The sequence below is a fragment of the Amblyomma americanum genome, chromosome 5 (genome assembly GCF_052857255.1).
Source record: "Amblyomma americanum isolate KBUSLIRL-KWMA chromosome 5, ASM5285725v1, whole genome shotgun sequence".
Classification (NCBI taxonomy): domain Eukaryota; kingdom Metazoa; phylum Arthropoda; class Arachnida; order Ixodida; family Ixodidae; genus Amblyomma; species Amblyomma americanum.
Window position 1 is genome coordinate 58,625,478 of NC_135501.1, and position 25,350 is coordinate 58,650,827.

Here is a 25,350-nt window from a genome sequence, read left to right on the forward strand (position 1 = left end):
AAAAAACAAGTCCAGAAAAGGCATTACTGCACAAGGCGTATGTCAGTCCGTACAGAATTGCTTTTCCGTCGAAGGGTTTGAACATTTCATGAATTTTATCCCACAAAAGCAGAGCACAAGGCGTGGTCAAATGCCGATTTCCCAATAGTTCACGCCGAAGAAGCCGAGCACCAGGCCAGGGAAAAAGCTTGCATCCGTTGTATCACCGATTGGCACCCGGTGCGGTCTACTCCGCACCTCCTGCATGTGAAGCGGATGCTGAGACCACTACACCAGTTCGGGAAATCTGTTGGTTGTCACGCAATTGTATTGGACTAACACAACCACCGTGTCTCTGAAACGTATTCCCAGTTGTCACCTATATTCAGTAACGATGCTCTATATATTGAACAAAAATAGAACGGTTTTCTTTTTTGAATTCCAGAGGCGTCGGTCTTATTTAGTTTGCGTTTCAGTACACTACGCACTATAAGAACGTCCGGGGGAACAAGATATGTTTTTTTTCTTCTACCACGCTTACTACTAGAATTCTTACGTTGAACAGCTGCTGGCATTAAATTGGTTTTAAAATCGTTTTTGTACACCATTTAGTTTGGGCTGCGACTTGCACACACATTTATATGTTACATCCACAAAATCGAAGTGAATAAATTCCTTTATTTAGCGTATGAAGAGCAGTGCCGGGACGTTCCGGAGGCGCAAGTGGATAACTCGGCAACCAAGGAAATAGAACAGCGCGGAAGAAGTGCAGCACCGCCTAGCTCCAGATTTGAAGGAGAGGGCATGAACTTTCTTTGAGAGGTCGAAGGGCAGCTTCGCGCGGTCGAAGAGGTCAATTTTCGCAGAACTGGTACGTCGAAACGCAGTCGAAATGGAAAAATAGTGGGCGTACCACGAACAACGGTGACCGTTTCCGCTGTTTACATCGTACGGTTTGGAAGCAGCACTATGTTCCCATACAAAAAATGCCTTTTTTCCACCTATAGGTATTTGGCCCAAATAGCTGTAAACGTTTTCTATGTCCATCTATGGCCGTCTTTTCAGGCGGATATATTTTTCTATAGAGAGCTACAAACAGTTATGTGGTTACAAAGCTGCAGCTTTAGTGTCATAGATTTTTGAATAGCTGGCAATAAGGAGCTCTTTGGCTGAGTATAGACGTTCATAAAAAGCCGTAGACAAACTTAGCATTTTTCAACGACGCTCATAGGACGTTTTTGTATGGGTTGGACACACGGCTCTCTATTACTACCTGGCTGCGCTGGTTTCCCGCTCTCAAAGGCGTGCACAACTCGGCAACAGCGATAGGATCAAGTGCGCTTGACGGTAGGCGACGGACAGAATCACCGAAGCTCTAAGCCGCGCTCAATATAGATGTGACGAAGAAGCTATGAGGCACGGAAAGCACCTGCGACTGTCGCGAGCGGCATAAAGCCAATTTCACGCACATTAGATTAAAATCGTCTCGCAACCTTTTTAAGAAATTAATAAAGCTGGGAGCCGGGCGCTTTCATCATGAAGAATCAAACATTAGAAAGATTTCCGGTAATACCAAAGTTAATCACGCTGGTTGGTTGGTTAATGGTGTTTGCCGTCCCAAAGGGGCTCAGGCTATGAGCGACATCATACTGGAGAGCCTCGGAAAATTTCGAACTCCTGGAGTTCATTACCGTGCACTGACATCGCACAGTACACGTGCCTCTAGAATTTTACATCCATCGAGATTTGTCCACGGCGGCCAGAATCGAGCCCGCTCCTTTCGTGTCAGAAGCCGAGCACCATAACCAACTCAGCCATGGTGGGAACAATAATTCACCCACGCGGTGTCTGAGTGGTTATGGTGATCGGCTGCTGACCCGAAAAACGCGGGTTCGATCCCGGCCGTGGCGGTTGAATTTCGATGGAGGCGAAATTCTTGAGGCCCATGTACTGCGCGATGTCAGTGCACGTTAAAGAACCCCAGGTGGTCGAAAGTTCTGGAGCCCTTCGCTACGGCGTCCCTCATAGCCTGAGTCGCTTTTGGACATTAATCCCCAATAACCCAACCCAACAATAACTCATTTTGACCAGCCTAAAAACGACACACCTTTCCTGACTTCTGTAAAGAGTTATAACCTCTGAGCACGCGTTATCCTTCATGCCTCACCTTGAGCGCGCACTCGAGGTACTTCATCTGCTTCAGGTCTTCGGAGGTGACGTGGCGCTCTCTGTCCTCACCGAAGATTAGGTCCAACTCCTCGTGTATGAGCTGCTGCTCCTTCGGATGGTGTCCAATGAGGAACAGCGCCCAGCTGATTCCCAACGCCGTTGTGTCGTGACCCTGGAGTTTGAAAGCGCATAGAAACTTGCATGGTTGAATAGGGTGAATTCCTTTTACGCGTATGGCTGCAGAGGCTACCTTCCAGATCTCGCATCCTGGACGGAGCATCCCCCATCCCCTTTGTAATAGTGTGGCGGAAAGCAAAGCAGCCTATCAATTTTAACATATTAATGCCCTGAATATGATGAAATGAAAGGAATAAAATGTTACTAATATCCACACTATTTTAGCACCCCCAAAATGTTTGAAATCAAAATGTCGGCACTCAGCAGCAATCATCATCTGGTCAATTAAAGCTCGTGCAACTAGTCCGAGTTGTGCAAATGACCTCGTGCCAACTGAAAAGCCCAAGAAGGGTAAGCATTTTTCATCCTGAATATGTGCTAATTTATTCATTCAGCAGTTGTAAGAAAATGAGACACGGCGATTTGTTCGCCACTGGCTGGAAATTGCGAATTTGCGCTTTATTTTCACTAAGCTTGCTGAAAGTGAAGCCAAATAACGTGAGCGAGAAACACTAGCTGCTAAATCTGTTGACATAAACTTTGTATGAAAGCTCTGTGTGGTGATGAACAGACTCTATGCAAACGGTATGTCGGCAATAGGCGACACTGTGCGCTAAAGATGTAGCAGTCGTATGTGTAAATTTATTCTTTTCAAAAAGAATTTGTGTATTCTTTCCGCAATATATGTTTTGAATCGTATGCTTGCATTTTTTCACTGCCGTTCATTTGAGCCACCGTTCCTCCAGTCGTTTCTCACTAATTTCTATTCCATGCATACAAAATACCTTCGTTGCTCTATAAGCTTGGAGTCTCGAGGATGCTGAATGTGATGCGTTGATATTTCGGTGGATGCTGCTACATTCTACGAAGATATGATGTACTGTTTTTTTGGGTTCACTACATATTGAACATGTGTGTTAATCGTACTTTGATATTTTTTAGCTTCGCTTCCTTTCCAAAACCACGGCACCCTTTCGTTTTTGTTTCGCAGCCTCCAGCTTTTACAAACTTTTCCACCTCTCCGGCTCTCGCATTGTTTGTTCTTGGCATTTTACTTAGCTTCGTCAGCTGTCGCCGTTTGTAACGATTGGGCCCTTGCTCATGCATTCCCCTCATCGCTTTCGTTATCCCTTTTTGCCACATTCATCTCTCCATGTCTTGCACGGCTATCACACTACCCACCCTAATCTGCTCTGCCATAGACAGCTTTTCCACATCTGAGTCATCATCGCTGCATAGATTAATGGTGCGCTGCTTTCGTTTATTATTTTAACTTTGTGTTGCTACGCCTGGGTCGAATATCACCCTGTACCAATCGAGTAAAGTGCCATGAGCCCAAACAGAAAACAGCGCAAAAAACAACGACTTGACGAGAGAATGAGACAACACGAGTGCTGTTCTCTCATTCTCTCGTCAAACGGTTGTTTTTTGAGCTGTATTCCGTTTGCAACTTCATGCACCAACTATCCCGCCAACATGCTCTCCTGATATGAGCCCTATGTCTGGCAGAGCAGGAACATAAAAAAAGAACTATCTCTTATTGCCACTTCATTTATATTATCAACACTATGAGGGGAACTTTATGCTCGTCTGTAATTATTTGTCATCAAAGGCCAAGTTCCTCTCCGACGGTGAAGCCAATTCCTGCAAATAGCAATAAGGCCTGCTCCCGAATTCATCCTATGCTTTTATACTGTACCATCAAGCTTTCATTAAGCTTTGATCTTGTGATCCATGTTTCTTGAACTGTTCTAGTGAGGCATCTTGCAGTCCGCCATTCTTGTTCCCAGTATACATTCGATTGCAGTTTGCGATAAAACGCATGCCTTCTAATAAGGTGTACCTTACGCATTAGCAGAGCAACATCTTAAGATCCCTGTTGTGGTGGGGCAGGGCGGCCGCCTATAAAGCTAAAATAACGTATCGATTCCGTCGGTCTTTCCCAACAATCTTGGCAGGCATGACGAAATAAGCAGCCTACCAGCGATGAACACTGCTGTAAAGTGATGATGTTACCGCAGTACGCGATGCCCTCAAGCAAAATGGCAAACACTCGCCAAGTAATGAAATGGATGATGTGCATATAAATACGGCACTGGAAGGAAGGTCGCAGAATAAGGTACAGGAGAAGTAACACCTCTCTGTGCTCAATTTTTGCAGCTGTTTTTTTACTTTATGAGATGCATCAAGTGAATCTAGTTTAAGGGACAATATCAAACATGTTCTTTGCTAAACAAATGCTTAACTGCAAAACACTTATCTACGGGATTGCACTTTCGGCGCATGGTTTGTGCCTTGCCAGCGTACCCCGAGCATGAAGGTGTCGACCTCTTCTCTGATGCCTTCCTCCGTGATGTGGTTCTTGAAGTGTTCCAGGAGGAGCAGGTCAATGAAGGGCCACACTTTCTTGCGCCCCACCTCAGAGCTGTCGTCTTTGAGGCTGATGAGGCCGCTGTCGACGTCATTGCGCAGCTGTTGCTTGCGCTCGGTGATCACCTGCGGCGGCAGAACAGGAAATGAAGAATATCAACTAAAACATGTCTGTGCATGAATGTACCGGAGTAAAAATGACTTTTCAATTCAGTTTTCGAACAAAAAGTACGGGAAAAAGATTGTTTTTTTTTGCTATCGATGTTGCTAACAGTGCCAAATATATAGCCTTAGGTCTGCGGATGTAGTCCCTGCGAAATATGGGCGGCATCTCTCAGGAAGGCTTCAGCATTGCTAATAATTCGGCGCACATTTTTACGAGGATTTAACTTTAAAAAATTCTCACTGCACTTAAGTCTGCGTATACGTTCACGAATGCGAAAGGACAGAATTTTCATGAACGCGGTTTTTTTTCCACAGCGCCAGTAGGCATTCTTTTTTTGTTGTATTCTTTTCTTATTTATTTTGTATTGTTTCACTTGTTTTTATTTCCTGATCTTTTTCAATTTTTACATTTTTGAAATTTTTTGTTTATTTTTTTTAATGTTTTATTCTTGTTATTTTTAATAATTACTATATTAACGACCACTTATTCAACCATTACTTAGTAATTGCTAAGAGTATATGGGTTATAGCAATGACGCCGTTGTTGACGTCATAGTGTGGCAGATTTCGCGGACGGACGGACGGACAACGAAGACCCATTAAAGGCCTTAATACGTAGAAGTATAGAATTTTTTGCCTGTGTTCGTCCCTTCACCGCGCCTTGCTCTAATTACCTAACGAGTTTTCTCTAATCAGAAATGTTGCAAATGGAATAATGCACCTGCTGTCTACAACTGCTAGCATAAATAAATAAATGAGCAAATGAAAGTGTACCAATATAGAAGCGAGAGCCAAAACGAGAAATGAAGAGGATGACTGCCGTTAAGCCGCAATGTAATAGACACAGTTAGAAGGACGACATGTGCAATTGATTGCCTGTAATGTTTTTTATTTTTTTTAGTTCAAAAATAAGTTGGCGTAAGAGCGCTCAGATTAGAGAGGACATAATGGGTGACTAATTTTATCTGTTATTGCCCACGCTCTCAGTTATATAAGCAACAATACTTTTAGTGCTCATCATGCGTAGTGCATCTATTGTGTAGTGGGATAAGTGATTTTTGTTCAGAAATCTTACGTTTGATACTGGAATGTTCTCTGGTGACTTAAAAATTGCTCGAGTGAGCGTAATAAAAAAGGGGGCGACAAAAATGTCTCCAATTATGGGCCTATTTCAGTATTACAAGCATTGTCCAAAGCCTTTGAGAGTGCAGCTAACTGAAGAACAAAAGTTTTTCAACAAACGTAACGTTATAGCTTCTTCAGAGTATAGGTTTTTCAAGCGCAGCTCACCGTTAAAGACAAAACCATCGATATTATTCAGGAGGAAAGGTGCACTTTAGGATTTCTTCCGGATTTTCGAAAGGCATTTTACTGCGTACAGCTTACTAGATTACTTAAAATAAGTTACGAGGCTACGGTGTACACGTAATACCCGCAGATCAGCTTACCAGCAATTTAGAAATCCGCTCACGGTAAGAGAACTGTTCCATTAAGGTAGCCGCCACTTAGTGTGCTTTGTTATGCTCTATATTAAGAGCTTTATTATTATTAATTGAACATTTTCATATGTCTCAAATATTACATTCTCCCGACCTTGTAATGTAAGCCGGCGATCACGAACGTTTTCTTACTGCCTCTTCACTACGTGCCATAGAAAGTATGACAAATATTTACCTAACAAGTTTACATGTTTCTTTGGAGTAAAACTGCCTCACCGTAAATCTGACGAAAGTTACCTACATTTTATCTAGGCCTGTCAGTAGCAATGACTGCTGTGTAATAACTATCCTGTTCAGGAGCGCAATAATTAATACAATCACCAGTCGTAAATTTCTGGATGCCTGGTTTTCCAAAACTGTTTCTGAGAATATTCATGTTTCCCATCTTGCATCTGATCTATACAAAACAGTTCGTTGTCTTTAAAAAAAGGTCTCCACCGCCTGGAGGACGTTGAAGTCACAAGCGTTAGCTGTTTGGTTTACTAGATGAAGAAAGCGAAGAACGCGCCGCTCGTCTCGAGAAACGGAATGTAATCCTCTTTGAAACGGGGTGGATTGCCACCATGCTCGGCTACGCGTGAACGCACGCCGCCTAGCGGAACGATCGCCGCCTAGCGCCATCTATCAGAGAAATTACGATGCACGTCTACCTATTGTCGAGTTGCACCCCCTCAAGATACGTCCCAAACGGAATTTTCTTCGTTTGGGGTGCCAAGGTGGGCCTAGAATTCGGTTTGCGGTGCGATATGGTAACGTTTCAATTAGTAATTGCATGTATAGGATATTTACCTATTTTTTAATTGTGGTTTTATTTATATACCACAACCCATAGGGTTTTATTTTAATACCAAGTTCGGTATACAACTGCCAATGGATGAATGACCGTTGTCGGAGTATATATAGCCGAACGAATGTATACGTGTATAGCGGTCCCGTAAGGGGAGAGTTTTCATGCCCGTTTTAGGATATTTTTTGGTGAGGGTAGGAAAGGAACGTGAGGGCAGAGCCAATTTTAATACCCGCCATCTTGAATTCGTGAAACCAAGACAATGCCCAAATTTCGTCCCCTGACGTCATGCTCACATAGTTCCACCCCTAACCACCATATTAGACCGTGACGTCATCATTGGCCCAGGTGGTTATTTCTACATTGCTATTGTAGGTGGCGTTACAAGTCTCAATGCTAGATGCGCTGTTTTCTAGTTGCAGCCACAGATGGCGCTTTAATATCTGGTGGGCAGGAGACCTCATGAAATCTCGAAACGTGATGAGTAGTTGCTGTCACAGATGGTGCTGTGGTCAAGGGTGGTAGCAGACCCCACGAAATCTCGAAACGTGATGAGTAAGAGCTAACGCTCTTAAAAGTCGTCCATGCCATGTCAGAATGATTGACGTTACCTATGTGCTATGAACTTTTCATCCTAAATTGTCTTATTATAACCTCGTATGGCGCACTCCGACTGGAAGCAATTATAGAAAAATGATCACTGTAAATAATAAGTAGTTTGAGCAACTGAAGGGTATTAGGGTCATCGTCAATATTTGGCTACATCAACTCTCTTTGTGAAACACAGTTTTCTTCAAGCAATTCAAGTATATTTAGCGCTCGTTCCAGCATATACACAAAACTAGATTTTATGCCACCATTAAATATATTTTTTTTGCAGTGCAACCTTCGAATCACACCCAGCTATAGTGGACACATGCATTTTTAATCGGGAAGGAGTTTATGAACGCATTTTTTTTCATATAGTGCAACATGGCGTTATAGCCATCAGTATGTCCGCAGATCTCCCGTCGGCAGACTTGCGTTTTTTTGTTATTAACGTCCTTCTATGCTGAAAAACGTTCCCTATTGGTTTCCTTTGCGACATTTAACTGCTCGATATGAGCGATGGAAGAACATTAAAACAAAGTTTGTGCTGCCAATCGAAATAGAGAACCATTAGGTTCAATATTTGAATTACAATACCTTGCAATATTCCAATATTACAAATTTCGGTCCAAGAATGGTGGACATTCGGGAAAACTGGTCCCTACGACTCATATTAACCGCAGGAAGCAAAAATTTAACTGCCAAGCAACTACCGCCTAAGTTTTGTTTTGATCTTGAATTCTGTATTTGTCTAGAAATTTTATGAAGTAATTAAAGGCTAGTTGTGAAAATGACGTGTATATTGGCCAAACTTACTGGCTATCATGTTCTAATATTGCCACACTGCTGATATTCTGCCGGCGCCACCTGGTGGCCGAACCTGTCTCCCAGCGCGTGGCCGAACGTCTTCTGTCACGAACGAGCGCGGCGGTTCGGCAAGCCTCACCCTAGTAAACGGCTGTTTCCCGCTTCTTTGTACGTTTGTCGGCGACATTTGGTGGAGCCGTGCTGGGTACCATGCCATGTACGCTGACCCCGTCGAAATTCTTGACGCTTCTCCCCGACGTGCGGACGCCACACCTCTCCAAAAGCCAGCCGTCGCCTACGAAGCCTGCAACCCCAGTTCGAGCCATTGACAATGCCTGTGCGAGCTATGACATCCACCACTGGCAGCCAGACAGGTCAGTACTCTGGCAGTGCCCCGCCGTTCGTCCTTCTCGCACCTCGGTCGCCACCATCCTTCCACGGCGACCGGTTCGAGGATGTTGAAGACTGGTTGGCCAGTTTTGACCGGGTTGCTGCATTCAACCAATGGGGCGACGAGCGGAGGCTGATGAGTGTTTATTTCGCACTGCAATACTCGGCGAAAACGTGGTTCGAGAACCAAGAGGCATTCTTTTCTAACTGGGCAGCTTTTCGCCGTGAGCTGCTCGCCACATTCAGCTCGAACGAGTGAAAGGAAAATGCTGAAATTGCCCTTCGCTCCAGGTCACAACAGTCCAACGAGAGCGTGGCCATGTTTATTGATTACATGACCCGCCTCTTCAATCGGGCCGACCCGGCCATGCCCGAAGCTACAAAGGTGCGGCACCTAATGCGTGGGGTAAAGGAGCAGCTGTTTGCTGGCCTCATGCGCGACCCTTCGAGAACCGTCGCCGCCTTCGCTAAAGAAGCTACGACCATGGAGCGTTAATTGCAGGAACGGAGTGCCCAATACGGCCGTCAGGCAAATGTAGCGGCCGCTCACTACCGCACGTGCTTACCAGGTCCCGGGGATGAGGCGCTGCGAGAGCTTGTGCGAAGCATTGTTCGCGAAGAATTGCGACAGCTCCACTTCGATGCTCCGTCGGCAAGCACACATTCAACAGGCGATGTCCTCCTTGATGAAATTCGGCGAGCGGTGCAGCCATCACCAGCACCACTATCGGAGCCGCGCGTGATGTCCTACAGCGATGCCCTGCGCCGACCTGCCCCCGCGCCGCAAGCGTTTCGCCCCGCTGCCGAACCACGACCACCCCATCGTTACCTGCATCCCGTCGAGCAGCCTCAGAACCTGTGCCCTCCTATCAGCCAAGCGCACGTATGGCGAACATCCAACAATCGCCCGCTCTGCTACCACTGCGGGGAGCCCGGCCATATTCTGCGGAATTGACCGTACCGGCAGCTGGGTTTGAGAGGAATCCCACCAGACGCACCTCGACCGCGCTATGGTGAAAGACCTCAGGACATAGAGGAGTACTTGGCCACTCAGGTGCTGCCCCCGACCTCGCAGCGGCGCCAATCGCGATCGCCGTCCCCAAGGCGCTTTGCTTCGCTCAGTCGACCCTCATCCTCTGGTCAGTTCAGAGGCATGTCCCCTCGCCGGGAAAACTGAAGACGGCGTCCTCAGGGTGTGCACAGAGTCAACAGCCTCCACCCGACGATTTGACGCGACGGCCCGAGCTGCGACGACCCGATCCGACGTGCTGCAAACGATTACTTGCTGCTGAAATTTGTGTAACCGCCGACAGTCATGAAGTGACCGCACTCGTTGATACCGGCTCTGATTATTCTGTAATGAGCAGGCAGCTCGCCACAACCCTCCGTAAGGTTCTGACGCCTTGGTGTGGACCCGTGATCCGCACCGCTGGTGGCCATGTAGTGACGCCGATCGGCGTCGGAACCTGTCGCATCCAGATCCGCGGTCTTACTTTCACTGGTTCCTTTGCCGTTTTAAGTGACTGTTCGAAAGACCTCATTCTGGGCATGGATTTCCTTCGTGAGTATGGCGCGGTCATCGACCTTCGGGAGCTCATGTTATCTTTTTCCGCACAGCGAGCCGTTGACACCAACACCGTGCCCAGCAGATTAACGTTGCGCGTATGTGACGACCACATAACGATCCCTCCGCGAGCCAGCAAATTCACAGTCGAGTGTAATGATAGCACCGGCACTCTTGGCATCGCTGAAGCGAACGTTTCACTGCTACTCGCCCGGCAAGTTTGTGTCGCTCGAGGCCTAGTATAGAACTTGCAAACGGTCGCACCGACATCTTAATCACCAACTTTACCCGTGAACCACAGCATTTAACGAAGACCGCGTTCATCGCTTATTTTGACGAGCTTGGATAGTGTACCAGGCAGTGCTGTTTGTCCACCCCGTCAGACCTCGAAGAGACGACGGCTACAGCAATTCCGACCGAAGTAAACCCGCACCGCTCGGCCGGTCAGAAACGCTGCGTGGAAAACCTCATCTCTTCCTTCCGTACCTGTTTTGCATCGACATCCAAGGTACGACAGACGAAGCTTACCAAGCATCAAATTATCGTTGCTGACGACCAAAGACGGCTATGCCAGCGCTCTTATCGCGTGTCTTCAAAAGAACGTGACGCCATCCGCCGTCAGGTTACTCAAATGCTACAGGACGACGTAATACAACCGTCCACGAGCCCCTGGGCATCGCCTGTTGTTCTCGTCGCGAAGAAAGATGGCACCCTCAGGTTCTGTGTGGATTACAGACGCCTCAATAACGTCACGAAAAAGGATGTGTATCTTCTGCCACGCATTGATGACTCCCTAGACCGCCTACGCCATGCCACCTACTTTTCATCCCTTACCCCCGTAGTAGGTATTGGCAAATAGAGGTCGATGAACGCGACCTAGAGAAGGCCGCCTTTGTTACTCCCGACGGTTTTTACGAGTTTAAGGTGCTCCCTTTTGGCTTGTGCTCTTCCCCTGCCACATTCCAACGAATGATGGACACTGTGCTGTCTGGCCTGAAATGGCAGTCGTGCCTCGTATATCTAGACGATGCTGTGATCTTCTCTGACACATTCGATGAGAATCTGAAACGTTTGCGTGCTGGCGTGCTGTCTTCGAAGCCATACGTTCCGCTGGTCTCTCTCTCAAGCCAGAAAAATGTCACTTTGCGTTTCACGAGGTAAAGTTTCTTGGTCACATTGTGAGCGCTCGAGGTGTTAGTCCGGACCACGAAAAGACGGCCGCCGTAGCTGCTTTCCTCAAGCCAACGGACAAACGGAGCCTGCGCCGTTTCTTGGGCCTCTGCGCGTACTATCGCCGGTTTGTTTACAATTTCTCCAAGCTAGCAGAGCCTCTGACCCGCCTGACGAAAGACGCTGAACCCTTCTTCTGGGGCGAGGACCAGTATAGAGCCTTCACGGCACTCAAGTCCCGTCTCCAATGTGTGCCTGTGCTTGGTCACCTCGACGAAGAGGCCGACACGGAACTGCACACTGATGCCAGTAACGTTGGTCTTGGTGCGGTCCTTGTTCAGCGAGAGGATGGTCTATAACGCATGATTGCTTACGCCTGTCACACGTTATCCCATTCCGAAGTCAATATTTCCACCACGGAAAAGGAATGAATGGCTGTGCTGTGGCCAGTTACGAAATTTCGACCGTACTTGTATGGCCGCCCGTTTTGGGTCGTGAGCGACCATCATTCACTGTGTTGGCTGGCGAACCTGAAAGATCCCTCGGGGCGGCTTGCTCGATGGACCCTTCGGTTACAAGAATTTGATGTCACCATCGCGCACAAGTCCGGACAGAAACACAGTGATGCTGACTTTATCCCGCGCGCTCCAATTTCCTGCCCCACGGACGAGTCCGACGACGATTCCGCTTTTCTCGGAGCTGCCACCACACCCACCCTTGCCCTCCAACAGGGGGACGACTCCGAGCTGCTGCCCCTCATCGAGTACCTCGAGGGAACCGCTTCATCACCACCTCGACTCTTCAAGCGCGGACTGTCATCGTTTTGCTTGCGCGATGGTGTCCTCTACAAAAATAACTACGGCCCAACAGACACTGTCTATCTGCATGTAGTGCCTACAACGCTTCGTGACGAAGTTCTACGTGCGTGCCACGACGACCTTCCCTCGGGCCACCACGGACTTTCCCGCACGTTCGCACGCATACGCCACAAGTACTACTGGCCCAGGCTTGCTGCGGTTGTCCACCGCTACGTGCGAACCTGTCGTGAGTGTTAGCGCCGGAAGACGCCGCCGACTAAACCAGCCGGGCTCCTGCAGCCTATCGATCCCCCGCGCCTCCCATTTCAACAGGTCGGCATGGACTTACTCGGTCCATTTCCGGAGTCTTCCATGGGTAACCGATATATTGTTGTTGCCACTGACTTTCTCAGCCGCTACTGCGAGACCAAGGCCCTTCTCCGTGGCACCGCCGCCGAAGTTGCACAATTTTTCATTCACAACATTGTGCTTCGTCACGGAGCCCCAACAGTTGTATTTACTTACAAGGCCACCGCGTTTACGTCGGCACTTACGAGCGAGGTACTTCGACTCAGTAGCACCAGCCATCGCAAGACTACAGCTTACCATCCGCAAACAAATGGACTCACTGAGCGGCTTAACAAGACAATTGCCGACATGCTTGCTATGTATTTCGACGAAGACCATACGAACTGGGACCGGATACTGCCTTACATCACGTTGCATACAACACTGCGCTTCACGAAAGCACACGCTTCACTCCGTTCTATTTGGTGCACGGTCGCGAAGCCTTGACCATGCTGGACGCCATGCTTCTTTCGTGACGCCGAAGCCGCTCGCCAAGTTGCTCGACAGCGAATCCAGTGCCAACAACAAAGCGACGCCGAGCGCTACAACCTCCGCCGCAGGGAGGTGATTTATACACCCGGTGACCAAGTCTGGGTTTGGAGCCCGATCCGTTTGCGAGGGCGCTCTGAGAAGCTTCGTCGCCGTTACTTTGGTCCATACCAGGTGTTACGCCGCCTCAGCGCGGTGATCTACGAGGTGCTCCCTCAAGGAACTGTCCGGTCGTCTCGAGAACCGACATCCGAATTAGTGCACGTGGCTCGAATGAAGCCATATTACTCCCGTTAGCTCTTTTCCGCGAAGACACTTGCGCTGCTACCTGCCGCCTTACTTTTTTTTCCCCTCGCGTGCGGCATCGAGTCGATGCCTCTTGAAAGGGAAGGGGGCAATGATACACTGCTGACATTCTGCCGGCGCCACCTGGTGGCCGAACCTGTCTCCCAGCGCGTGGCCGAGCGTCTTCTGTCTCGAATGAGCGCGGCGGTTCAGCAAGCCTCGCCCTAGTAAACGGCGGTGTTTCCCGCTTCTTCCTACGCTTGTCGGTGACAATATCATAATAGAATATTTGGCATATGCTGTACATTTTTCCGAGATCGCTGTTACTATCGTAACACAGTCTTATATTCTTCATCTATTTCTTTCTGTGTACATAGGAAATCTGCTCTTCTGAACTTATTTTTTGGTCTGCTGCGACCACTTTTGGAGCAGTTGGGGAGCCTTTTTTTCTTTCTTGATCCTTTTGTCGCAGCACTGTACGGCAAACTGTACAAGGAAGCTGAGGCCTTGTCCGGCGTTCATTGACTTTTGCCTTACATTTCGCTTTCTTCGTTAGAAATAATATCAGGTATTTCATTTTATTTCAAATGCACAGATTTGATGCAAGTTGGATTCATGTTTGTAATGATCACATCGCGAGTGGGGAAGTAAATTCATCATCATCAGCGGGACTACGGCCACTGCAGGGCAAAAGCCTCTCCCATGTCTTTAAAATTAACCATATACTTTTCCAGCTGCGACCAGTGTATGCCCCCAAACTTCTTAATCTCATCCGCCTACCTTAGTTTCTGACACCCTCTCCTACGCTTGCCTTCTCTTGGAATCCACTCCGTTACCCTTAATGACCAGCGGATATTTTGCCTTCGCATTATATGCCCTGCCCAAGCCCATTTATTCCTCTTTATTTCTGCCAGGATATCATTAACACGTATTTGCTCCGGTCTCCGGTCTCTTAACATTACAACTACCATTTTTATTTCGATAGCTCGCTGCGTTATCCTTAATTTAAGCTGAAACCTTTTCGCTAGCCTACACGTTTCTGCCCAGTAGGTGAGTACAAGTTTTCTTCTGAGGGAGACTGGTAAACTGCCATTCATGAACTCAGAGAACCTGCCATATGCACTTTACACCATTCTTATTCTTATAGTTATTTCCCTCTCATTATCCGGATCAGCGGTTAGCGTCTACCCTAAGTTCCTTTACCATTTCCAGCACCTCGCTACCAATTGTAAACTGCTCTCCCCTTGCTTGGCTGTTGAACATTACGTTCCTGTTCTGAATGTTAACTTTAATGCTTAGCGTTCTGCTCTGCCTGCCGAACTCATTGATTGTGCTTTGCAATTCATATACTGAGTGACTCAGCATGGCAATATCATCCGCAAGTCTCAGATTATTTAGGTTTTCGTTATTAACTCTTATCCTCAACTGTTCCCAATTCAGATCTCGGATTACCTCCTGTAAACAGACGGTGCATAGCATTGGCGAGATCGTGTATTCATGCCTGTTGCCCTTCCTTATTGGAATTTTAATTCTGACTTTATGGAGACTATGATAGCTACACAGTTGATATGATATCTTAAAGTATTTTCACATAAGGCTTTTCGACTCCCTGATTCCGAAATGCCTGCTTGACTGATCAACACCAAAGTTGGAAGATCACCTTCAAGAGTGATCACAGAGTGGTCATCGCGGCTTAAGACGTCGAAAATATGTGACTTTAAGGGTGTCCAGGCGTATTCCTGTTCCCTAACAGACCCCCTACACTACCTTGCTGAGCATGTGCTTTTTGGCAATAATGACAACCGCATAAAAAGCACATAAAATAAAGAGAACACATGACTGAATTCATGTGTACGCCCTCGCAAAGCCTTTGTTCTTGTTCGTGGACAGTGCATACCTTGCGCGTGATGAGTGCAGCGTGTGGAGGCACCTGCGATACTCCCTGCCCATAGGGGTCCACCGGAATATTAAGTAAATCTGGAGGATGGGCGCAATTACACGTTGCACGAAGACCTCACACAACCTGAAAGAGAGAGAGAGTAGGCAGCTGTGAGTTACAAACACATAAGTAGGCTCAAAAGTGCGACACTGTAGTGCTGCAACAGCTGCTACAATAAGTTTATACTGCAAACCGGTACACGTTTTCTATGTAAAGCGAAAACTGCAATACGAAAGGTTACCTTGGAAATACACCGCAGTAGCAAAACAGGGTTTAAGAAGGGTCAAATGAGTTCACTTACGCCTGTAATATCCTGTCATAATTGCGAAGAGGGAATTTCCACTATACATTTGAGAATCCTGGCACTGACGGCAATACTTACAACCACCTTTGTGCAGGGGAGAGGAGAGTGCCAATTTCTGTTAGTACGTAGCATATTCAAGAACAGACTTCGAAAGAGGGAATGGTCCTTTCTTGGGGCCGAGTTTGCGTTGACAACAGTACACGGAAAACAACATCGTCGATGTTCCAGGTGTTCCTATCACTGTTTTCAAATGATGAACTAAAGCTATAGCATAAAGGAGCTATCATTCTACTTGGTAAGATTTTCGTTAGTCGGTTAAGTTATAAAATTTACGTTGCTAACTCATGAACCGCGGCTGTGTGCAATGTGGCCTTGGTAACAGTCGGTAAATATTTAGGGCGGAGTAGCAAACTAATATCTGATTAGGTAAACAGATGTATGATTTTGTGAAAAATCTAAACGCTTATCTCACATCTCGCCACCGTTGCGCAAGAATTGCTTGAAACGCGATTACACTCCTTTTCTTTACCTGTCATGATATGTCAGGCTGCACGTGGTGGCGCATGCCAACGGTGCAAGTAAAGGCTTTGTTATTGCGAAATATTTGCTGCTCGGAGCCAAATGTTCTTCCGTCGTTGATCTGAATTTTCTCGTGTGTGTGGTAAATTTCTCCTTTAGACAATGTTGCGCGATCTACGCCAACGGCTTACCTCTCCGCTGCTACGACGTAAGGGCTCTGTTCGTTGGTCTGTGCAGATATTGTTGTCCCCATGATTGTCTCTGCACCAGACAGGCAGTAGCGCACTGGTGATTACAACGCATTTTACTGTGAAAATCAGATTATTTCTCAGTACGTACAAACTATCTAAAACAGATACGTTTCTTTCTGCGCTGCCACCTACACAACATGCAATGCATTAGAAGAGTGTTGTCAATAAAATATTTAAAAGATTAAATTTCTTCAATGTGTTCACGTATTTGTACTGCTGCAATCGGTTATGGGTTATTTTGTGCTGTTTTTATGTAGGATAAATTAATGAGTGCTTATTCTTTAAATGGGCGAAATTCATCTCAAATGTAACGGAGAATACTACAAAAGTTTATTTTCCGCACAAGCCGTCATCATCATCATCATCAGCCAGACTACACCCACTGCAGGACAAAGGCCTCTTCCATGTCTCTTCAATTAACCCTGTCCTTTGCCAGCTGCGCCCACCTTATACCTGCAAACTTCCTACTTTAATCCGCCCACCTCACCTTCTGCTGCCACCTGCTGCGCTTGCCTTTTCTTACAATCCACTCCGTTACCCTAAAGGACCAGCGGTTAGCTCTGGTTGTGTCTCTGTCTTTCTTGTTTGTGTTCTTGTTTGCGCCGCAGTTCATTTCATTATGCACCAACTCGCCCCTCAGGCTATTATTCTGGTATAATTTCTTATTTGAGATATTAAACGCGTTATGTAGTTCCTTTCCTTTTGATACTTTCTGCTAAAACGAAAGCGTAGATTTTCTTGCTGTTAAAGCAAGACATCAGTTTGCCACCGTTTTTGTGTTTTTCCTATTTGAAAAGAAAAGCTCATTGTCATTAATTCGTATATTCTTAACGGTGTATACCAGCAGCGTACTACTGCGTTTGATACTCTGCTTTTAATTTAAACAAGGAACTTGTATGTTTTATGCTAATTAGCGTGTGACCTATAACCAGGTCAATCTAAAGATGTAATCCCTTTTGGCCTATCAGGCACTTTAAAGGAATGCAAGAGTTGCTAACCCTGTTGTTTTTGCATGATGTGCGTTCCACATCTGGTGCTGATAAACAGGCAATTTGAACGTTTCATACATCGATCGTTAGAGTGATTAAGTCTTCGGTTGACCAGCATATAACAGACAAATAGTGCACAAATAGTTGCTTTATTTCGAGCAACGCGAACTTCAGTATTATGAACAGTACAAGAACCTGCATAGGAAGCGACTCACCGCATATGACGTCTAGTGTGCAGAGAGCGATCACAGGCACGACGTCAAACGTTTTGTTCTCACGGGATCTTTGTCCCAATTTCTTGGCGAGTATCATGGACTCCTTGTTTATGGTGGGCATGAAGTCTTCCAAGATTCGGAAGTAGAACGACGGTGTCAAGAGTTTTCTCCTCAAACGATATTTTTCTCCTGAGCTGAAAAGAAGGAAAGATGATGAACACCAATAGCCTTACGATTATGGCCGTGCTTTCAACCAAGCCATCCGGGTGCGGTCACAGTGAAGGAGTAACTAATTTATATATATATATATATATATATATATATATATATATATATATATATATATATATATATATATATATATATATATATATATATGAAATGAGGGGCTCGTTTTGACAATAGATAGATAGATAGGTAAAGAGGAGGAGGAAAAGGCAGGGATGTTAACCAGAAAGGGGTTCCGGTTGGCTACCCTGCACTGGGGAAGAGGAATTAGGGGACTAAAAGGAAAAAGAGAGAAGGGGAAAAAGGCATAACACACACACACGCACAACGCTGTCACAATTTGTCACTCAATCCAGTGGCACTCATGTAGACAAAGAGTGCCTTGTATGCCTGGAGGGCAGTCGACTGCAGTGGCCACGGACCGAGGATCTTTTGCTCTGCTAATGGGCGAGGATCGAGGCGGTCCAAAGCACAACACAGTGTATGTCTTGCCCTCGCAAATGCAGGGCACTCACAGAGAAGATGAGCGATGGTCTCCTCACAACCACAGCTTTCACAGGCAGGGCTGTCGGCCATCCCCATCCGGAAAGCATAGTGGTTGGTAAAAGCAACACCGATCCATAAACGGCATAACAATGTTGCTTCGAGACGGGATAAGTTAGGTGGAATACGAAGGCGCAGTCCAGGGTCCAGTGCCTTGTTGCGGAGGTTGCAAAACTCTCCCGTGTTCCACGCTGAAAGTGTGAGCTCCAGCGCCAAAGGGCGAAGCCCACACGCAGCGTCAGGTCTTGATATTGGGATCTTCACTGGAAGTCCGTCGTTGTGAGCAGAACGCGCAGCCGCATCGGCCTGGTGATTACCGTTAGTACCACAGTGTCCTGGCAGCCATTGAAAAATGATGTCATGACCTTTGGATACGGTGCCGGGGTACAGTAGACGGATCTCAGCAAAAAGTTGTTCCTGCGACCCGCGGCGTAGCGCAGCTTGCAGGGCTTGAAGGGCTGCTTTACAGTCGGTGAAAACCGTCCAGTCATGTGGAGGTTAGTGACTGATGAACTCTACCGCAGCCCGTAAGGCTCACAGTTCCGCACCAGTTGAAGATGTTGGATAGATCGTCTTCACTTTCATGAAGATGAATCTGGCCGGTATAACCCCCGACCCCGCAGTACTGGTCGAGTGAACTGATCTATCTGTGTAAACATGTATGCGGTGACTGTGGTAAGAATGCAGGTGATTCAATGTCAGTTGTTTGAGAGCGGGCAGTGATACACCAGCTTTCTTCGTAATTCCAGGAGTATAGAGGTGAACCCGAGGTTCATGAAGACTCCATAAGAGTGAGCACGGTCTTGACGCAGGGGTGAACTCCGATGGAAGATATGCTCGGTGGGCTTCAAGGACATTGGAGAATGCAGTACGCGGCCTAATTATTGTGAGTGTTGCCAGGTGATGACAGGGAACCCGTGTGAGGTGCCGAATATGTGTTCTCCCGGTGTCAGCAGTGATGTATGTAGTAACAGGATGTTCCCGGGCAACAAGAACAGTTGCTGCTGTTGATGCACATTTAGGCAGTCCAAGGCAGATACGGAGAGCTTGCGCTTGCACACTTTGAAGAGTATTGATATTTGTTTTTCTAATGGAACTGAATATCGGAAGACTGTACCGCATGTAGCCCAGAAATAGGGAACGGTACAGTTGTAGCATCGAGCGCACTGATGCGCCCCATGTCTTTCCCCCGAGGAAATTTGAGAGGACGGGGACAATCGCAATTATTCTCTTTCTCATGTCGCAGATATGTGGACTCTACGAGAGGTTCATGTCGATATATATATATATATATATATATATATATATATATATATATATATATATATATATATATATATATATTCTGTAGGGGTTCCAATGCGCCAGTTTACAAGTGTAAGTACAGTATTACGACAAACGCGACTGTTCGTTTTAAAGGTTTATTGTGCCAACAGTTTCGGGAATGGTATTCCCTTCGTCAGGGCCCTGACGAAGGGAATACCATTCCCGAAACTGTTGGCACAATAAACCTTTAAAACGAACAGTCGCGTTTGTCGTAATACTGTACTTATATATATATATATATATATATATATATATATATATATATATATATATATATATATATATATATATATATATATATATATATATGGCAGCGGCTGAATAAAACAGAAAAGCGCAGAGAAAATTGGGAGGTGGAAATAGTAAAGGAGTAGTGACAACGAATTTGAACAGCGATAGAAAAGGGAAAGGAGCGTTAATCATGGCTCTCGGCGCACAGAGAGACCCGATTCCCCCCCTCCCCCCCTCTCTCTACGACACCCCGCAAGACGCCGCCGGGTCCGCGCGGGCGGCTCGTATCAGGTACCCTCAGACGCTTTCTGGGGAGGCGCACGAGAGACACTTGTTGCGCGCCGCAACGGCGACCTGCGACCGTGACGTATGCGTGTCTTTGCTTCTTGTCTTCGTTAGACTCTTCTGTCGGGCTTTTCTATCAGATATCCTTTCGCCCTTCTTCCCATAAATATACTAGGCCGTTTAAACACTTGCCCGGCAGTGCGCTTCCCGTGAAAAAGCGGCAGCCGTAGGGAAAAAAAAAGAAAAAAAAATATTGAGCGAAGCCCGAGTGCGTAATGAGAAGGCAGAGAGGAATTTGGGAGAGAAAACGAAAGGCAGAAAGAGAAGAAAAATTACTAGCACAAAGAACCTTGAAAGAAGAAAATATTAACGTACACACACAGAAAAATAAATAGAATGTGGCGCCAAACATATATGAAATGGTTAATGAGAATGAATGAGGCGCGGAAGACATAACGCAGACAGAATAGAAGTAAATTATAAGACAAAAGTTCGAAAAAAGGAAATAATAATGTTACATGTGTGCAGAAACCGCGAACGATCTGCGGCCCGCGGGTCTGCCGCGTGGTTCCAGTTGGCTAGGTGATAGAGTTAGAATATAGGCGTCAATTCCGGAAAGAACATGGATGCTGGCTGTAGGTTGGACAAAGAAGATTACTGAGAAAAGAAATAGCTAGATTCCCAGTCATTCCAGAGTGCGGTTGAAGTTGACAAGAGCAAAGGCGGCGTATTTTGATTTATAACGCTGTCCAAAGCCTATGACGGGGGAAATTTCCTACGTTGTCTCCTTCAAGAAGGAGAGCCTCCCAGGAGTAGCGTTCATGCCATGGGAGAACGTGCCAAACTTGTGAATGAGGTATGACTTCCTTTGTTCCCTGTAATAGGTGCTAGGGAACTGGGTCTGGAGAAGGGTGACGCGGATGTTTTTGAAGCTGTGGAGTGGCAAACGCAGGGGCTTGGAAGGGGGTAAGCTGGGTAAGGATGACACGTGCGCTTTGTGGCTGCTAAAGCGGAAGCGAAATGATGTCTTGGTCTTACCAATATATTGTTGCCCACACACCTCACAATGAAGTTTGTAAATCACATTGCTTGAGTCGCAGTTGAGTTCTTCGCTTATGTGAAACACAAAGTTGTCGAACTTGAATTTGCCAGTTTGGTGTCTAAAATGTGCGGACAGACTTTGCACCGAGGTTTTCCGCATGAGTGGCACACACCCTGGCTAAGGTTCTTTGTTTTTGCATTGACAAGCAAGTCTCGCAAGCTTTTGTCCCGGCGGTACACCACTCTGGGCGGTTCCTTGAATAATAGTGACAATATATTTCTCTGTCAGATTATTTTAAAATGACGACTTAGTATGTTACTTACTCTGGGAGCCATTGAGGAGAAGGTAAGGATTAAGTTTGTTTTGCTGTGGTCTTTCACCTTGTTTTCTGCCAGGATGGATGTGCGGTCTAGGTTACGAGCGTGTTCAATCGCGCCATCGACTATTTCTCCAGGGTATTTCTGTCATGACAGAGCGGCTTTGAGGGTCCTTGTATGTTGGTCAAATTCCTCTATTGTAGAACATATTCTACGCTATCTGTGCGCCTGGGAGTATGGAATGTTTATTTTGCAGTGTTTCGGATGGCTACTCTGGAAATGAAGATATTGCTGTCTATCCGTGGGCTTTTTGTACAGTGTAGTCGAAAGGCAGTTACCGTCTACCGATATCTTCACGTCGAAAAAATAATTCTCGAGTCGGAGAGACTGTGGGTGAACCTGATTGAGGGGTGCAGGGCATTAAACTGAGCTATGAATTCCAACACGCTTTCTTCATCATGTTCCCATACAAGAAATATGTCGTCGAGGAAACGCTTGTAGAAAAGTGATGTTTTTCGCTGTTTCTAAAGGAACGGAATTTCTAGTGACCCCATGAAGATTCCGGCGTAGTTAGGTACCATTTTTATGCTCATCGCAGTACCACTCATCGTAGAGGGGGGGGAGTGCGGCTTCCCGGTGCGCCGAGAGCCGTGCTTAACGCTCCTTTCCCTTTTCTATCACTGTTCAAATTCGCTGTCTTTTCTACTCCTTTACTATTTCCACCTCCTGTTTTCTCTGCGTTCTTATGTGGGAGCTGCGGCGCGGTCTATTATACGGCCCCTTGCCCTCACTCTAAAGTTTTCTTTAAGAGCGGAGATTATACATCCTCGCTCGCTCTGTGTCCTTATATTGACAAAACTTTCATTGCAAGCTTGCCTGACGAAGGGAATACCAATCCCGAAACTGTTGGCACAATAAACGTATAAAGGAACAGTCGCGTTTGTAGTAATACTGTACTTATACTTGTAAACTGGCGCATTGGAACCCCTAATGAAAAATCTCTCTCTCTCTCTCTCTCTCTCTCTCTATATATATATATATATATATATATATATATATATATATATATATATATATATATATATATATATATATATATATATATATATATATCTTCTACAGGGTGTTTGTTGGAAACGCAGATCGGTTGCCGTTGGTCGAACGGCGTCACGACGGACACTCACAGGCACACTCGAGAATCGCAGCTGCACTTCGTCGACCTCTTGGCTGCGCTGCTTCAACTCCTGCCCGTCGGTCCTATTACAGTTACTTCCACGCCGAAAACGAGCCGTCTTGGTGATTTAAGGGGTGGAAAGTTGGGCGGATCATAATGAAGCTTGCGGCGCTCGAAGTGCTGTTTCGCGCCCCTGGTGACGGTGGTCCGAAGGGGGAGCGAGCGACTCAACGATGTAATTCACGGGAGAAGTTTGTTGCCCAACGCGGTAAGGTACGTGATAGTGATAAAGCTGTTTCGTTGCGATCCCGGGAGTGGAAGAAGGCACCCACAGCCAAACGAAGGCGTCAGATGGGTATGACATGGGAGGGTCCGAGGAATCCCGACGGTGCTTCTGATGCCATTGGAGCTGTGTAGTGAAGAGCGGGCAAGTTGCCGGCACTCTTCGGTCCTGCCGGTCAGTCCCAATATATATATATATATATATATATATATATATATATATATATATATATATATATATATATTGTTACACGTTCTATTTACAAATAATATTTACAAGGCAGGTCGAGAGGAGCCTGGTGCGCCGGCGGCAGGATACTTGACTTTCTCTTTCTCTTCTGCTTCCAGCCGCCGCACGTCTTCTTTATTCCTCAGAGCCCATGCGCAGCACGTGATATTTCCACGTTCGCAGACGAAGCCCTCTGGGCCAGTCAATCAATCGGGGGCCCGAGAGTGGAATGGCTTCAGCCGTGCGACATGCACGACCTGGGTTGTCCTCGAGCGGCGTCCTTGCGTTGATTGGGGAGAGATGACATAGTTGAGGTCATTGAGGCGAGCAACAACGATGAACGGGCCTGTGTAGTGGGATAGCAGCTTTTCTGATAAGCCACGCTTGCGTAGGGGCGTCCACAACCATACAACGTCACCGGGCAGGTAGGAGACATCCTTGCGCCGGCTGTCATAACGCTGCTTAGAGCGATGCTGTGATGCCAAGGTGCGTATCCGGGCAATCCGACGGGCTTCTTCAGCGCGACATAGAGTGTTGGCAATAGAAGGCTTGGTGTCGAGAGAGAAAGGTAAGATGCTGTCGAGGGAGCTTCGAGGCGGACGGGCATAAAGAAGGAAGAATGGGCTGTAACCAGTTATTTCATGCCTCGACGTGTTATAGGCGTATGTAATGAAGGGAAGCACGTCGTCCCAGTTCTTATGGCGGGAATCGACATACATGGCCAGCATGGTCGTGAGTGTCCGATTGGTACGTTCAACCAGTCCATTAGTCTGGGTGTGGTACGGCGTCGAGTGGCGAGAGCGGTGCGGAGGTGGAGTCAGACTTCGGTCAGAGGCAGGGGAGTCGTTCCGTGGTGGCGCGTAACTGGATGGGCGCTGAGACGATGTGAAGACACGGTCATGAACAGGCGAATTGAAACTCAGGCGAGGGTTCGACCATTGGCGCTGGGAGCGGGAAAACTGGCCCCGGCGACGGCAGAATCTAGAGATGTGGCCGATCATACCACAGCGGTAACAAAGTGGTGAGTCGGGGGGGCACTCGGGATAACACTCCTCGTAGCCAGTGTCGAAACGACCATCGTACTCCGGCTGCCGCAGGTGGCGTTGCGGATGAGCTGGCGCCCTGGGGCCGGGGCGGGTGATTCGGGGAGCGTCGCTGTAATCAATGCGAGTAGCACTGGTAGGGGCCTGGGCAGACAAACTCCAAGGGGAGGAGCGGGAGGCGGGAGCCGCCTGCAGAGAACAGCTCCCATACGGGACCTCACTGCGGCGCGCAAGATCTTGATGCCGGGAGAGTTCGTCACGCACGATTTGACGAATCACGTCAGGGAGAGTCGCCGCATTCACAGGCTCGTGGAAATCCACGCTGGCGGCGGTGGTGACGTGAGGCAGGCGACCGAACTTGGGAGTAATTCGACGCAGTTTTAGAGCTTCAAAGGTGCGGCAGTGCTTGATGATATCCGTGGGCGAGTCTAAATTTTCTTTACTAATAAGAAAGCTGTAGACGTCCTCTGCGATGCCCTTGAGGAGATGACCAACGCGATCTTCGTCGGACATACTGGGATTAACGACGTTGCACAGCTTCAAGACCTCTTCTATGTAAGTCGTGCAGGTCTCTCCAGGCACTTGCGCTCTCTGAAGCAAAGACTGCTCAGCGCATTTTCGTTTGGCAACAGTATCCCCGAAGCAGCTGCGGAGCTCTTCCATGAAGCGGTCCCAACTTCTTATTGATGCCTCATGGTTTTCGAACCAAGTTAGCGCGGTGCCATCGAGAAAGAAGGCGACATTGGCCAGCTGAAGAGTGGCATCCCAGCCGTTGTATTTGCTCACCCGCTTGTAATGGGTGAGCCAATCATCCACGTCTTCGCCAGCCTTCCCGGAAAACGTCCGCGG

General features: G+C 47.1%; 1 pseudogene; it reads right to left on the reverse strand.

Annotated features, from left to right (window-relative positions):
- LOC144133902 (cytochrome P450 4c3-like) overlaps nt 1–25,350 on the reverse strand; it is a 76,788-nt pseudogene that overhangs the window by 20,406 nt on the left and 31,032 nt on the right.